Source organism: Microtus oregoni, unplaced genomic scaffold (genome assembly GCF_018167655.1).
Source record: "Microtus oregoni isolate MIOR12 unplaced genomic scaffold, Mior012 000021F_ref0000039, whole genome shotgun sequence".
Lineage (NCBI taxonomy): Eukaryota > Metazoa > Chordata > Mammalia > Rodentia > Cricetidae > Microtus > Microtus oregoni.
The window spans coordinates 28,403,790-28,419,699 of NW_024543080.1; the positions used below are offsets into that span (position 1 = coordinate 28,403,790).

The 15,910-nt window shown below is 43.4% G+C and overlaps 1 protein-coding gene across 8 annotated transcripts in view; it reads left to right on the forward strand.

The window, feature by feature from the left end:
- Rbm47 (RNA binding motif protein 47) overlaps positions 1-15,910 on the forward strand; it is a 135,325-nt gene that overhangs the window by 95,423 nt on the left and 23,992 nt on the right. For 4 of the 8 annotated variants that reach the window (XM_041671409.1, XM_041671411.1, XM_041671407.1 and 1 more), the window contains one exon: positions 11,396-11,495. The gene's annotated coding sequence lies outside the window, so the exon portion shown is untranslated. Of the gene's footprint in view, positions 1-3,505; positions 3,624-11,395; positions 11,530-15,910 lie in introns of those variants that run through there. The other 4 variants (XM_041671414.1, XM_041671408.1, XM_041671412.1 and 1 more) reach the window with 3 other exon arrangements.

A 15,910-nucleotide genomic window follows, 5' to 3' on the forward strand; every position in this document is an offset into this window, starting at 1 on the left:
TTGTCCCCTCACAATCCCCCGCCACACGACACACACATGTATCATACATGTACACCCCATAATAAATGTTAAAAAGCCTGAAACAAATAAAAATAACCCTTGTAACTTTATAGCATGTCTCTGCCTCCCCTCCCCAGTCTAGGCTCAGTTTTGTTTCTTTCCTCTCCACAACCAGGTCCATCCACCCTAGGGCTTTGGCTCACGTTTGTATGGTTCCCTCCTATTTAGACTCTAAAGCCGAAGTGCTTTGTGGCACTGAAGTCCACTTCTTCAGACAGGGCCTAACTGCTTGCTGCAAGCCAATTGGATCCGGACTGGCTCGCAATACCATGGCCTCTGAGAGACCCTTGCATGTTTTTAATGTATTTTCTCACCTGGAGGGCTGCGTGGAGCAGGAGAACAATGCTCACAAGAATGAGAGGGCTAGGAGCTGGAGAGATGGCTCAGAGGTTAAGAACATTGCCTGCTCTTCCAAAGGTCCTGAGTTCAATTCCCAGCAACCACATGGTGGCTTACAACCATCTGTAATGGGGTCTGGTGCCCTCTTCTGGCCTGCAGGCATACACACAGACAGAAGATTGTATACATAATAAATAAATAAATATTAAAAGAAAAATTAAAAAAAAAAGAATGAGAGGGCTAACTTCTGCCTTTTTCTGTTCTTTTCCCCCTATATTGTTTGAGTTTATTAAAGCCACTTTGTTCAGAGTCAGAGCACGAGGATTTGGCTTATTTTCGTGTTGAAGGCAGACTATAATTGGCGTCATAATTGCTGCTTTTAAGTATTCTGTGAGAACCACTTGGTCCCACCGCCTAACTAGCTCTTTTATTTCTGAAAGCCAGCGCCCTGCACATGCTGAGAAAGCGCTCCAGGTTGACTCAGGCCCCGCCCTACCTTCAAACTTGCCATCCTTAAATATTTTTCCCAAAGTTTTGTATTTTATTAGAGTTAGTGTTTATTTTAACGTGCTTACTCATAAATATGCGCATTCTCGCTTTTTTAAAAACCTCTCCAAACATGAAATACAATCTAATGTTCCAAACACCCTGTAAGCACAGGACTTTTTCTTACATGGTATACTATTTTTTAAAGATGTATTTATTTTCATTTATGTTTAAATGTGTTTTGCAGTGTACGTATTTCATAGCACGTGCATGCAATGCTCACAGCAGCCAGAAGGGAGCATCAGATCCTCTGGAGCTGGAAGTAGGGTTGTGAGCCTTCTTGTGGAAGCTGAGAATTTAGCCCTGGTCTTCTACACGGACAAGTGCCCTTAACTGCTAAGCCATCTGTCTGACCCCAAGGTGCTCTTACATAAAAGCAAATTCTGAGTCTAAGTCTCAGTGAGTAAACGTGCCTGTCACGAAGCCTGCTAACCTGAGTTTAAATCCTGGGACCCACATGGTAGAAGGAAATAGTTGGCTCCTATGAGTTGCCCTCCGACCTCCACATGCCCACTGAGGCACATGAGACACCCCAAGTAAATAAGTGTTAAGAAAATAAAAGTCAAATTTCTCAGTCCTATTTGTTGTTAAAAATTTTGTTTAAAATATATATTTTTTAAAATACTGATTTACTAACTAAGGAACCTTTGGTTTTCCATTTTGATTAGCCTAGAAATTTGGTTTCATGTAATAGTTGACATTTTGTAATCTTAGATTTGTTTTGAATTTTTTTTAAATATTTATTTATTTATTATGTATAGAATATTCTTTCTGTGTGTAATGCCCGAAGGCCAGAAGAGGGCACCAGACCTCATTACAGATGGTTGTGAGCCACCATGTGGTTGCTGGGAATTGAACTCAGGACCTTTGGAAGAGCAGGCAATACTCTTAACCGCTGAGCCATCTCTCCAGCCCTTGAATTTTGACTTTATTTATTTTTTTGTAATATTTTCGTTGACTATTTGGGAATTTCACACTATGTACTCCAATCGTTCTCACTTCTCAGTCTTCCCAGGCCTGCCTCCCACCCTTGTGACCTCTCCCCGCTAAACAAAAATGAAAAAACAAACAAAAGAAAAAGCCGTGAGTCCACTTTGTGTGCCTGTGTACTCACCTGAGCATGAGGATTTTGACCTTTTATTAAGTCACTAATCTTTCTCAGTATTGATCACCTTATATAGGAGCAATAAAATTTCCTTTATAAAATAGGGATAGAAGAATAAACTGAACGCAGACTTGTCCCCTTGGACTTTTGATCTCTGACACTGTCCACTTCAAAACTGTCGTAAATGCAGTAAACTGGACAAAGACACAGTAACCTCTAAGGGAAAACCTGCAGTCAGAGCTTAGTTGGTAGCCTCCTGACCTCAGGCTGGCCTTGAACTCCTGACTCCACCACCTTCCCAGTGCTGGCCTTGCTGAGAGCACTGCCCAGCACCCAGCTTCCCCGCTCACATCTGGAGACTCAACCCAGGGCCCTGAGGGTGCTGTGCTCATATAAGGGCCACTGCTCTGTGCCCAAAGTCTGCATTAGGAAGAGAGACGGGTTTTCATTTCTTTATTGGAGCTCATCTTCAAACACGTTTGGAGAGTGCTGGGTGTCACATGGGTGCCAGGAGCCCTCTCAGTTTCTCCTCTCCCTCCTCCTATGACGTCCTAACTCCTCTTGCAGAGGGAGTTTGGATTTTTGTAGTTCCCTCTCTTGGCCCCTCTAGACGGAGGGGCTCATTTTAACAGCTCTTTGTCTTTCTGTGTCCCCACTACTTGTCTCAGCGGTCACTCTATTTCAGCTTCAAATTAATAACAAAATAAAATGAGGGTTTAGTTCACGTGGGATTTTTGCTTCTTTTCTATCACATTTATAAATATGATTTTTTGGTAGTGATTGGCTGAGATAAAATGCCCAGTATCCCAGGTTATCTACCTGAGATAAGATAAAGGCGGGGTAGAGGGAAAGCAATGTTTGCTAAAAATACAGCATTTCCCAGAAGCCTCTTTCACTAAGACTTTGATGCAGCCTTGCTAGATAAAGCTGACTGGCCTTTACATCAGCCTCTTACATCAGCCTCCCAAGTTCTGGGATTCGAACTGTGTATACCTTGTCCAGTGTCCCTGAGATAGTGTCTGCTCACTTAAACGTATTTATTTATTTAATTCGCACAGCGCCCCGTGTGAGGTAGAAATTACTATGTCTCTTATTTATATGAAGTGGAGCAAGGGCACACACACACACACACACACACACACACACACACACACACACACTCGATTCTCCGAAGGGCGACTGGAAAGAAAATCATTGGTTTCCATTTAGTCGTGATTGGAGCTTGGGTGAAATCTTTCAGTTAAATTTCTTTTCTATGAAATGCCAGTGTTTCTGTCGCCTTGGACTTTCCCCAATTTCCTCTTGGTCGGAGTAGGTTTTGCACTAATATCCATATGGTTATTAAGCATTTCCACGTGACAGCTGTGACCCCTCCCCGCCTTCTGAGCCCCGCCTTCAAACTCATTCCAAGTGTCCTTAGCAAATGACTCCCAAAGCCCAAACCCATTGGCCAGTGAGGAACCAGGAACCAGGTAGAGCAGAGTCACGTTGCTCCTGGAGTTAGGGACAAAGGTTACTGAAGCCTGGCTGTGGCTACAATGAGCCTGTGCGTCCAGATTTCAAGACTGGAAAGGTAGGGAAACCTTATTTATTTTCACTGAGGTATGAAGAAGGTGGTTGTGGTCACGTAAGGCGATTTATTATTAGGTTTACCAAACAATCTGTTTGGGCTTTGTTTTAATTAACGAGGTATATACATCTTAAGTTCTTAAGAATCTTAAACACTACCTCATTTGCCTTACTGTTGGTAAGACTCCAGCTTTCTAGTTATGGGTGGGATTTGAAAAACATTCTTTAGTTTTACAGGTTTTTTTACTTCATATAAAAATCTAGGTCTTCACAAATATATATTTATATTTGGCAATTTAAACCATATAGTATAAGCAATAATTTGTCTCAGTCATTAGAGAAGAAAATACGATAACTAAACATAAATTAGGAATCAGCATTATGATAATATATAAAACTGTACCAGTGATATTTCCTCTTGATGGAGTCACTTTTTTCAAACTGTCACTTAAGTTTAAGAAATGAAATTATTTAACTGTAGACGCTATGCTTTTTTTACTTTAATTTTTTCTAATACTTTATGTGGTCCTTTCTAATATTAATCACAACTAGAAAGGCGGAATTCTTTTTCACCTTTCTACCTAAAAATGAAGCCATTTGGATAGCACTTAAAGTGAAAGCTAACCATCAAGAAGAACATCTTTCTGGTCATAATGAGCCCTCCTCCACTGTCATGGGAAGAAGCTCTTCACTGCGATCAGTCAGTAGGGGCACAGAGTGCCCGCGAGTCCACTCATCAGCCCTTAGTGTCAGCCTTTTTCATGGCTACTATATTGTCAGTGTCAAAGGTAAACTTGTCTGTAATATTTGTAACTGGTTTTCCACGACTACTTTGTTCGGAAAGTGGCTCAAAATGGGTTTGTATTTTGTAACCTGATAGTGCATTAATCCAAAATAGGCTGAGGCATTGTGCCGTTCAAAAGAATATTACATTACAAAGCATTTAGTATGTGTTATTTTGTCTAATTTGTAAAGAGAATACTAGTGTGCTTATCACTGGATATTAAAGGTGTGTGTGTGTGTGTGTGTGTGTGTGTGTGTGTGTGTGTGTGTTCATGCCATGGTGCCCTGTATACATCAGAGGACAACTTCAATGGCGTTGGTTCTCTCCTGCCTCCAGGGCTCTGGAGATCAGCCAGATGTCAGGGTTGTGAAGCAGGTGCTCTACGAAAGGAGCCTTCTTTCTGGCCCCAGATTCCCCTTTTCTTGGTTCAATGTATTTATTTAAAGAGGTTTTCATTATAAAATATCCTACTTTTTACAAGGTTCGCTGGAAATGCTATGTTTTTTTGAAGCTCGCTCTCGATGTTGCCTTCAGTGACTCGGCTGTGTTCTCACTGATCTTTCAGGGATCAGGCTTGGGGGCAGGGCCAGCAACAGTTACAGTGTTAACTATTTACCTGGCTTTGCTAATACTCGGTAACCATCCTCTCGCTGTTTCTCAACCGCAAGCTGAGGTCTGAAGGTTCAGATGAACCTCTCAGATCAGAGGTCAGACACAGATTGCTGCAGTTTGGAGCTGAATTCTGCCAATATGACAGAATTTCACAGCTATGGATTGCTCGCTTCCAGTCCTGCACACGGGCCGGTCTGGGCGGTTAACAGTGTAATCTGTACAAGTCAGCCTTTGGCCCCCACGTTTAATAAGTAACTAGCTTGTACCTTAGGTTTCACTGGTACAAGGTGCATGTTATAAAAAGGGTCAGATGTCAACGTGCAAAGATGAAGGAGGTGGGAGGTGACACTCTCACCACCTATGAGCTGTACATAGAGATCCGCTAGTCTGTTTAATTTTTATTTCTGTGCTGTAAATTTAACATGTTCATTTTCTTGGTCTTCAAAAGATGGGTCCTTTTGTAAAACGTTAACAAGTAAGAGAGGTCTGATTAGGGACTATTAGCCAAGAAGTAAAAAGTGAAGTTGTAGACACCAACCACTTAATTATTTCATGGGATCTTTTTCTCAACATATTTCCAAAATGTGATGGCATTTTAAAAATTTAGGGAATAAGCCAGGTGATGTTGGTGCATGTCTTTAATCCCAGCACTTGGGAGGCAGAGGCAGGGAGATTTCTGTGAGTTCAAGGCCAGTCTGGTCTACAAGAGCTAGTTCCAGGACAGCTACGACTGTTACGCAGAAAAACCCTGTCTCAGGAAAAAAAAAAAAGAATTTAGGGAACAAGAGGTGTAATTCCAGCACTCCGAAAACTGAGGCAAGATTGCCAAGATTTGGGTCAACCTGGGCTACAGGGTGAGGCCCACCTTTACAAAAAGAGGAATGGATTATCTTGCCTTGGTCTTTTAGAGGTTAGAGTTCATGATTGACAGGCCCTGTTGATTTGGGCCTGTGATGAGGACGCATGGCATGGTGGATCCAAGCTGCTTCCCTCATAACCAGGAAGTATAAAGATAGGGCCTAGGACCCCACCATCTCTGTCAGGGCACTCTCAAGCAGTGGCCAAAGATTCCCCATGAGGTCCTACCTCTTACTAACCACCCCCCAATCCTCTCACATGTGAGCCTTTGGGGAAACACTGATGATCCCTCCGTGTTTGAATCTCAGTGTTGCCATAGTCTTTGGTCAGCCTCTCTGTGCTGATTCTCTGTCTCCCCAAAGAGTAGGAGCATAGTTCTTGCTTCCTTATTGTAGCAGCAAGTAAGATGATGTCACACAAGGGATGCTTAACACAATGCCTGATGTACAATGAGGATTCAAGGACTAAGCTGCTGCTGTGGCATTGGCTCCTAGCTGCTGTGGCATTGGCTCCTAGCTGCTGTGGCATTGGCTCCTAGCTGCTGTGGCATTGGCTCCTAGCTGCTGTGGCATTGGCTCCTAGCTGCTGTGGCATTGGCTCCTAGCTGCTGTGGCATTGGTTCCTAGCTGCTGACTTAGCCTTGCCCACCCTCCATCCCATCCCAGCTTGCCTTCCCCTGGGTTTCTTCATTTTAGGAAGGGTAGACACAGATGTGTATATTGGATAAGGTGATGTGGGAAGTCTCAGGAGGTGTTCTTCTAACTATCAGGCAGAAGGGCGCTTTAAAATGCCCGGTCCAGCTCTACCACTCTTCGGAGGCTGTGTTTTCTTAGCTAATTGCTAAATCCAAACCTCTAGTTTCCCTAGCAAGCTCTTTTCATGCTTCCAAGCAGTGAGAAACATTTGAGACTTAAATAACGCCATACGGATAGGTTGAATTTTATCCTTGCGGGATATGCATTACAAAATTGTTATATTTACTGATTTCAAATTTTGCAAAAATGCCAGATGTAAAATGTTTCCTTGAACTTATTCATTCTGTTTCTTTATTATTATCAAATATAGTGGCTTTTGGATTAAAACATGATTTTTCATTGCCAGTAACAATGTTAAGTACTTAGCATTTAAAAAAGTCACAATGACATCTCCCGGTAATTGAACACCTGCTGGACCTGGATGTGAGTCAGACCAGACTCTGCCCTGGTAAAGTTTTAACTTAGCTGAAGATGAGCACGGTTCTAACAATTACTGTAAGCTTAAACCATATGCCAAAATTCTGCCATGTTTGTCCTTCAATGTGGCAATTTCCTATGTGTCAGGAAGAGTGTTAGATAACAACACTGTGGGCGCAAGTCTCAGGAGCCTCCCCAGTCTGCTCCACTGGATGAGGGAAGTTGAAGTTCAGCCTGGCCAGGCAGAGAGGGTCTGAGGGGACCTGAAGCACCAGGAATGACCTGTAAGGGAAACTGAGGCATGACATGAAGCTGGGTGAGGAGTGAGGCTCTTCGCATCTTGGGAGGATATCGACTTTATTCTAAAGATAGCACCAAGAGGCTGATGGGACTGAGTGGTGTGGGTTTAAAGGCCACCATCTGCTGTGAGAGCTGGATTCATAGTGGGCAGCAGCGAGCAGGATAAAGGCCGTCCAGGAGGCTATGGAAGCTAAGGGCTGGCCGTTTGCAGTATGCTTCCAAATGTAATAGCTTTAATTCATGTAATGATACTCAAGTTCAGGAAACACCCAAGAAGACAGAGACCTGGACCATTGTGACCATTCCTGAGGTCCAGCAGTGCAAGAAGCCCAGTGGCCGGCAGAAATCTGATGGCTGACCTGCACCGTTTCCTGGTAGCTTTAAATCCATGTACTTCCTCCTCGAGAGTGGGCAAGTGATTTATCTTAAGACGGAATCTGTTTCCAATAAAAAGTATTCCTGCCCAGCAGTAGCACACACCTATAAACACAGTACTGGGAGCTAAGGCTAGAGTGTCAGGCCTTCCAGGTCGTCTTGAGCTTTGTCCTGAGTTTGAGACTAACGTGGGGTACATAAGCTACCCCAGTCTTACAAAATGAAAGACATAAGTGATTGCTACTAATTCATTTTAATTACTAGATAAAGTAGCATATTTCTTTATGACATAATCCACACCTGGTTTGGCTTGATTCTTACCCCCCCCCCCCACTACACACACACACACTGCTCTCTGCTGTCTCTCCCCACTCTGTTTCTCCCACCCTTTTCTCTACAATGTTCTCTTATCTCCCCCCCCCCATCTCCCTGAAAAATCTCATTTCTCCCTCTATGCTCAGGAGCTCCTTAGTCGTTTCTTGGCCTCTGCTCACACTTACATGTCTCTAGAAGCTGGTGGAGAGTAGGGGTGAGGAATTTAGTTTTAGCCTCAGCTTATGGCTGAGGGTTGAAGCAGCACAGTGCAGGTCTTGACTTTAGACTAAGTTGTTTTTAAAAAGTGTATTAGTTTGTAAGATTGGTTGGTTTGTTTGAATATTAGTGTATCGTGCCTCATTCCAAACAGTGAATTTGAAACGACTTTAAAGACCACATGCACAGGGTTGGAGAGACGGCTCATCATCTAATGCTTTTGTAGAGGACATGGAGTCAGGTCCCAGCACCATGTGACCACCCATGACCATCTCTGACTGGAGCTCTCAAAGTTCCGCACCTTCTTCTGCCTCTTTGAGTACTGCATGAGCATTTTGCCACTATTTACTGCAACAAACTCATAAAATGAAAATATAAGAATGAACTCTCTTAAAGAGAAGTTTTAATTTTAAAGGAAAAGAACAGTTGTAAAGCTTTTGTTTGGTTGGTTGGTTGGGTTTTTTCTTTTGTTTTTTTTTTTTTGTCGCTTTTGCTTTACTGTATGGGACTTTGCTGTAGCTCCGCAGATAACTGTTCTTGCTGACTGCTGCAAGCCTGCCTGCTGGAGTTCAAATCATAGACCTTACATGGAAGTGGAATGAGAGAACTCTACAAAGAACCACACATATGTACATCATATACACACACGCCCAGATGATAGTAGCAATAGTAACAATAATTAATAATAATAACAATACTTAAAGAAAGAAACCCAGTGTGGCATCCAGGCACAGTGGTTCATATCTATAATTATATTTTATATCTATGTATTTTTTCACATTCATGAGTACAAGGCAGAGGGTTTATTATTGATGCCAGGCCCGGCATATGGTGTAATAACCTGTCTCCAAAACAAAATCCAACTAACCACTGCCACCAAAACCAACAAGCTATGTGTACTCTGACCAAATACAGAAAGAATATGAGCTGAAATGAAGTCAGGGTAGACAGCAAAAATGGTGACATCGGCATCAGCCGACGATCCCACCTCGTTTGCTGGGAGCCCCAAGCAGCTCTGATTCTCACTCCAGAAAGAGAAAGGAAGGAAGGAAGGAAGGAAGGAAGGAAGGAAGGAAGGAAGGATGGATGTATAAAGCCAAGCTTGTGGGTTTTATTTGAAGATCTTTGTGAGCAATCAGAATAGCAAATACTGAAGTTTTTATGAAATAAATTCTATTTAGATTCATTGTAGAAAGTGTGAATTTTCTGGAAGTATACAATTGAGGCTACATGTTATACTTTAAGGGGTTTTCTGACTTATGACAGCTATGACCACCCCTCAGTGAGCCTTCTTTCCCTACAGCACAGCATAAAACTGTGAACCGCAAGTTTCAGTATACATTAATAGTTTGCCTTCAGATTACAGAGTTTATGTGTCCACTTCTGAGATATTGCCTTGCTAAGGGGGACCTTTTACTATTATGGAAATGGGAACCCTCAAAGTTCTGTGCAGATATCTGGGCTTCATAAATATTACCGGTAAAAGATCTCAGGAGAGCTTGGCGTTGGAGTCCACATTTTATTCTGTTGTCTTGACACCGCAGCTAATTTAAGACAGGGCTTGTAATTTGCACTTTAATTTCCAAGGTTTTATCAAACTGGGATGTTGAATTGGTTGTTATCCATCGTGCAACACCCGGGGCTATGTTTTTCAGGAGGGTAAAGACTGCATCGAGAGGTTGCATGTTACACATCAGCTATCCTCCATTTTCAGCGTGGCCTTTTCCTCTTTGAGAAAACCCTTGTTGATGCAGATTTGACTTGGGGTCCGGCTGAGGTTGTCGCTTTTGTTCTCATAAAGCCACGGTTCCTACAGAAGACCAGCCATTCCAATAGAGATGTGGCTAAACAAATTTGCGTTTTAGCTGACTTTAGTGGCCAGTCAATCCAGAAGAGTCCAAACTGTGCCCTGCAGAGCTGTGAAGGTTCTTCAATGTCCCCATGAATCCCCTGGCTCTTGTTTTCTAGGTTTTGTTTCTTTATTTAGCTAAATTTTTGGTGGAAGAACGCACATTGCAACCCAAAACAAACAACAGTGGCAAAACCAGCTCTTTAAACCTAGCAATTCAGCTGTATTTTGCACTGCACACAAGTGAAGGGCTTTGCATGGAGGTGAAGACAATGGCGAGTCAAGGCAGTGGTGACTTGTGCCTGCAATCCCTGTGCTTTAGATGCAGAGGCAGGAGGATTGCACATTTCAGGCCATTCTGGGATAGATAGCATGCCTCAGTCTGTCTCAGAACACACATACACCAGGATATGCTCATAATGGAGTTAAAAGTCTCACCTAGCTTCCAGCTACTGTTACAGCTGTGGCGCCATAATGCCCTTAGAAATGTGGCCATAAGCTGTTTGGATCTTCCGGTAGCTTGAGTGGTCTGTCGGTAGTTGTAAAGGCTGGGTAGGGTGTATCTCCAGGTATGGAGTAAAGGAAAGATATACTGTGATACTTTTATCTGATGTATCTGTGTGTCTTGAACAATTTAACTGGAACTTTATGTTCCCTTCACTTGAATATTTTTGTACTTTTGGCTTCCACGATTAACCTAAAACCAGAACTAGTACTTCTCATTTCTCACAACCCTCACCTTGAAAGGAAACATCCTCGAAAGTCTTGGCTGACTTCAGGACAGAGTAAGCACCACTCTCTTTGGAGGTGGATCACGAGCGCCTTGTTTCCGTGGTTGTGTGGACCCGCTATGGGATGCAGTCGGGCAGAAGTGATAGTTTGTTAATGGGGACAGTATTGCGCAACAGAGCAGGGGCAAGGCACCAGCTTGGTGTGTGTCTATCAGGAGGCGTTTCTATCAGGAGGCTTGTCTCTTTGAGTCTCGGGCTGCCTCTGTACTCTTCCTAAGCAGTATGCATGTCTCTATGTCATAGCTACTCCAAAGGTCAAAACACACCACCTAAAAGAAATTGGTAACGCTCCTGTCGCAATTCCCCACTTCTTCCAGGGTCAGATGATGAGTTATATTTCTTGGTTTCTCGAGAATATAAGAATAATGGTTTCTTGAGTAACTGGAGCAGTGACGGTTTATTTTCTGAAGAAAGCCTCCTTGATTTCCAGGCACGTGTGAAACTGACATTGAAATAGAGCAAAACAAAACATTTTCTAACATCTTTTTTCCTTCAACCCTTTAGGATTTGTCTCAAAGGACTCTTCAAGAACTGAATAGAGAAACTCCAAGCAAGCTGCCCATATCGGCCTGCATTCCAGGAGCGGTTGAATTGGTGACATTTAGTGAGTGCACTTCCTGGAATCCTTTCCTTCTTAAGTAAGAACACAGTTTCCCTTCCTGTCAAACGGGACTTCTGCTGTTAGTCACCATAGGCCTGATGTGTGTTTACATGGTGAATTAGTGATGCATTACACGTGACGGTGGGTCACTCTGAGGCTATGCTACAGATTCTTATTTCTTTGTACATGTCACATCTTTGTGGCTTGAGAGGACACATCTTCTGTCTGCCTGTTGGAAGAGACAGAGGGTCATTCAGGCTGTTTACTGTCTGCTTCTGACTTCTCAGAGGGCATTAACATTTTCTTCCTTCCTTCCTTCCTCCCTCCCTTCCTCTTTCCATCTTCCCTCCCTCCCTTCTTTACCTTCCTTCCTTTCTTCCCTCCCTCCCTCCCTCCCTCCCTCCCTCCCCCCTCTCTTCTCTCCCCTTTCTTTTCTTCTTGCTTTGCTTCTTTGTTTGTATGTTTTTGAGACAGTCTCTTGTTGCTTAAGATAACTTTGAACCCTTGATCCTCCTGCCTCCACCAGGCAAGTACTGGGGTTACTGGTAGGCACCACCATAGCCTGCAGCCGTCAGTTTTTGACATCGTTCAATGCCTGGTACACTAGGAAGACTCTCTGTACAAGGCAGACAGAAAATTCAGTGTGACAGTATTTGTGATTTTGGAGCCATCCTCATACCCTCTGTAAATTGGCCTTCTTGCGCTGGGCAGTGGTGGCACACTCCTTTAATCCCAGCACTTGGGAGACAGAGGTAGGCGAATCTCTATGAGTTCGAGCCCAACCTGGTCTACAAGAGCTAGTTCCGGGACAGCTAGGACTGTAACATAGAGAAACCCTGTCTCAAAAAAACAACAGCTGGGCACTGGTGGCTCACGCCTTTAATCCCAGCACTCGGGAGGCAGAGGCAGGTGGATCTCTGTGAGTTCGAGACCAGCCTGGTCTACAAGAGCTAGTTCCAGGACAGGCTCCAAAACCACAGAGAAACCCTGTCTCAAAAACAAAAACAAACAACAAAAAAAAGTGGCTTTTTTCAGACTTTCCAGTTCATGACATTTTGTTCTTTTGTACCATCTTACTTCACAAAGCATGTCTTCAAGGTTCATAGAATGTTCATTTCTTTGTAAGACTGACTATTATTCTATTGTAAGACACAGACCAAGTTTTTGTTCATCTTTCATTCATCAGCAGACATCTGGGTTGCTTCTGGTTTGGGGATGCTGTAAATGGGACTCCCGTGAACATCTCTCAGTCCTGCCTTTATTTGGGACTGACATCTATCAATGGGATTGGTGGATTCGAAGTTCTTAAGGTTTTGTTTTTCCTGAAGCACCAACGTATTTTCCACCATGATTTTACATTGTCACCAACATTGTGCAGAGAGGTTCAGTTTGTCCTCTTACCTGGATATAGTGTGAGGGTTTGTTTGACTGCCATTATAATGAGTATAAAATGGTGTGCCAGACGGCTTTGATTCTCTCATCCCTAACAATGATGCTCAGTCTTTTCATGCATCTGTTGTATCTGAAGAAATGTGTGTTCAAGTCCCCCATCCATTGCCTGCTGGCTTTGGCTAAGTTTGTGGTTCTTTGTGGATTCTGGGCACTAGTTCTTTACCAGAAGATGATTTGCACATATTTTTTCCTGCACCGTGGGGCACCTTTTGTTTCTGTTTATGGTGTTACTTGATTAACAAGATTTGATGGTTTTTTGGGGTTTTTTTTTTTTTTGCAGTCAGTACTAGGAATGGAACCCAGGGCCTTTGCAATGCCAGGCAGGTGATCTGACACTGAGTTATAGCCCAATAGAGTTTTAATGGTTTTTGATTTTTTTTTTTTGTTTCTGTTGGGTTTTTATTTTGTTTTGTTTTTTGTTTTTGTTTTTGTTGTTTTGGTGGTTATTTTCTTCCTTCTTTTCTTTATTTATTGGTCGGAGTTTTTTGGTTTTTTTTTTTGTTTGTTTGTTTTTTTGTTTTTCGAGACACGTTTCTCTGTGTAGCCTTGGCTGTCCTGGAGCTCGAACTGTTGACCAAACTGGCCTCGAACTCAGAGGCCACCGCAGGCATGTGCTACCACAGCACAGCTAAAGTTTTAAAGCTTTTATTTTATTAATTTATGTGGAGACAGTATCTAGTAGCCCAGGCTGGCCTTGACACCTGATCCTCCTACCTCGGCCTCCCAGGCTGGGATTACAGGAATCTCCCAACACACCACCATGCCTGGCTCAAATTTTTTAAACTTTGTTGAAGTTTATCTCTTTTTTTCTTTTGCTACCTATGGTTCTATGTCAAGTCCATAACTTTTCCTTCCATTTTCTTTTTTAGTTTGGTGCCTTAGATTTAGACCTTTGGCCTCTGTTAAATTAGTTTTTGTATATAGTGTAAAATTAGGGCCAGGATTCTTTGTAAATAAGGACTTTTTAATTCCGCCAAATCTTGGGTGACGGCACGTGCCGGCCAGAAGTAAGTTACTCTGATGGCTTTGACGTTCGCATTCAACATTCGTCTGCGTTACTTTTCTATTAGGCTCCTCGCCCCACAGCTCGATGAGAGAAGAGTTGTTGGGGAAACAGCTCACGCATGTAACTAGCAGCGTTTTTGTCTGATGAAATTCCCAGGAAAATCACAGCAGAAGCTGGTAGTATGTGAAGCATGTTTTGTGCACAGCTGTGTGTGAGTGGCATGAGGATATACATTTGACAGCGGAAGGAACGAGAGAGGACATACTCAGTGTGGCCAGGGGCAGAGAGCTGTCGGCGGATGGCTGCACCATTTGCACAGAAATCAATTGTTCTTCAGGCCGCATCAGAGAAACTATAAACTAGTCTACCAACAAAACTGTGGGCAAGCTGTGTTTCCAGAAGTTTCCCTGGTCCCGTTTTCCTGTGGACAGAACCTATGTGTGCTTCCGTTATAAAATGTGAAGTCCACCTGGCACCTTCCTGGGCAGAATTTTGAGGAGGAAGAAACTCGTGGCTGTGTACACTGCCCCTCCTAGTATCAAAGGTCCGCTGTGAGCTGCCTGCTCTCTGTGGGGCTTGAGATAACAGCAGAGCTGCGTTTATGCAACCCAGTTTCAGGCTCCTCTGTTAGAGCAAGATTCAGTTAGACTTTCAACATCATCGGTACACTTGGCACGGGGAGTCCATGTCCAAATTCCAAATCAGTTAGTGTTAAATCTGTTAAGGTTGTCTTTGGGACAGGGTTTACCAGGCCCACCCCTCTTCTGGTTTTCACTAGGATTGATTTACAAGGGATAAACTGTTTGGGCCATTGTGGGTTCTCATTCTCAGTTTGCCATAAAATGGGGATTTGGAAAAAGAAGAAATCAGTGAGCAAATTGCCTTTTCTGACCCTGGATAGCATGAGCTAGCCTGTGCTTTCTAAAAATAACTTCCGAGACTAGCATAGTGCTTGTCCCTTGAAAGTCTATTCACATGTGACTCAGAGCACCCAACATGTCCATGTGAGCTTGGAAATAAATGATTAGCTCAAATCAGGTTTTTTTTTTTTTTTTATCTGTGCGGTAGGTTTTTGACTGAAATATTAACTCCAGGAGCGCACTGTGAAAGCAGAGAACTCATGAGTCATGCTGGCTTTCAACCCCAACACCTGTTTCTAGAGCCCTGACAAACCACTCACTTCTTACCACGCAGTGAACCATGTTTTCTGCTTCCTTCCACCCATCTACTAAGTGGATATTTCGTGGTGGTCTTCCTTATTTCTTTACTTTCTAGAACTGTTGATACAGCCAGTTGTCTCAACTTTTACTGCCTACGTAAGTTGTATAGACTGGGAAATGCTTCTCCCTGCCCCTCTCTTCCCTTCCTCCTGTCTGTGACTTTTGTAGCCGCAGAAGTAAGCAAAGCAAGTTGTTTGTTCCAAACAGCATGCTCATTTGACCTTCAGAACTGGTTTGTAGATAAACGGACATTTCAGGTTCTCATAGCAGACATTTCAGGTTCTCATAGCCGACCTCTCCTCCCTTTACTGATCATGAACCATGTATGACCATACGGGAAGAAATTGTTTCAACAAGCACTAAAAGCAAGTAGCCCTCAGACAGCCACATAGCTCGATTCCCACTTGTTCCTCTGGGTACTGATTAACCAAGGCCATTACAGTTGGAAATCAGAGATAGTAAATGGGAGCCTAAGATGGGCGTGGGGGAAGGACGGGACAAGACACAGGAACGCATGAACGAGAAAAGGGAAGCAGGGGCGAATAAGGATGGACGGCCAGCGATGGGATGCATGAGAAAGTGGTCGTCCCGCCCACTTCCCTCAGCGTGGCCCCGCGTGTTTGCCCCTGTATGGAAAGAGGGCTGTGCGAGTGACGTAAGCTGATGGTCAGGGGTTTTGTGGTCTCATATACAGGGGCATTTGTGAGCTTCTGCATTATACGGTTGCTATCAGGTCAACC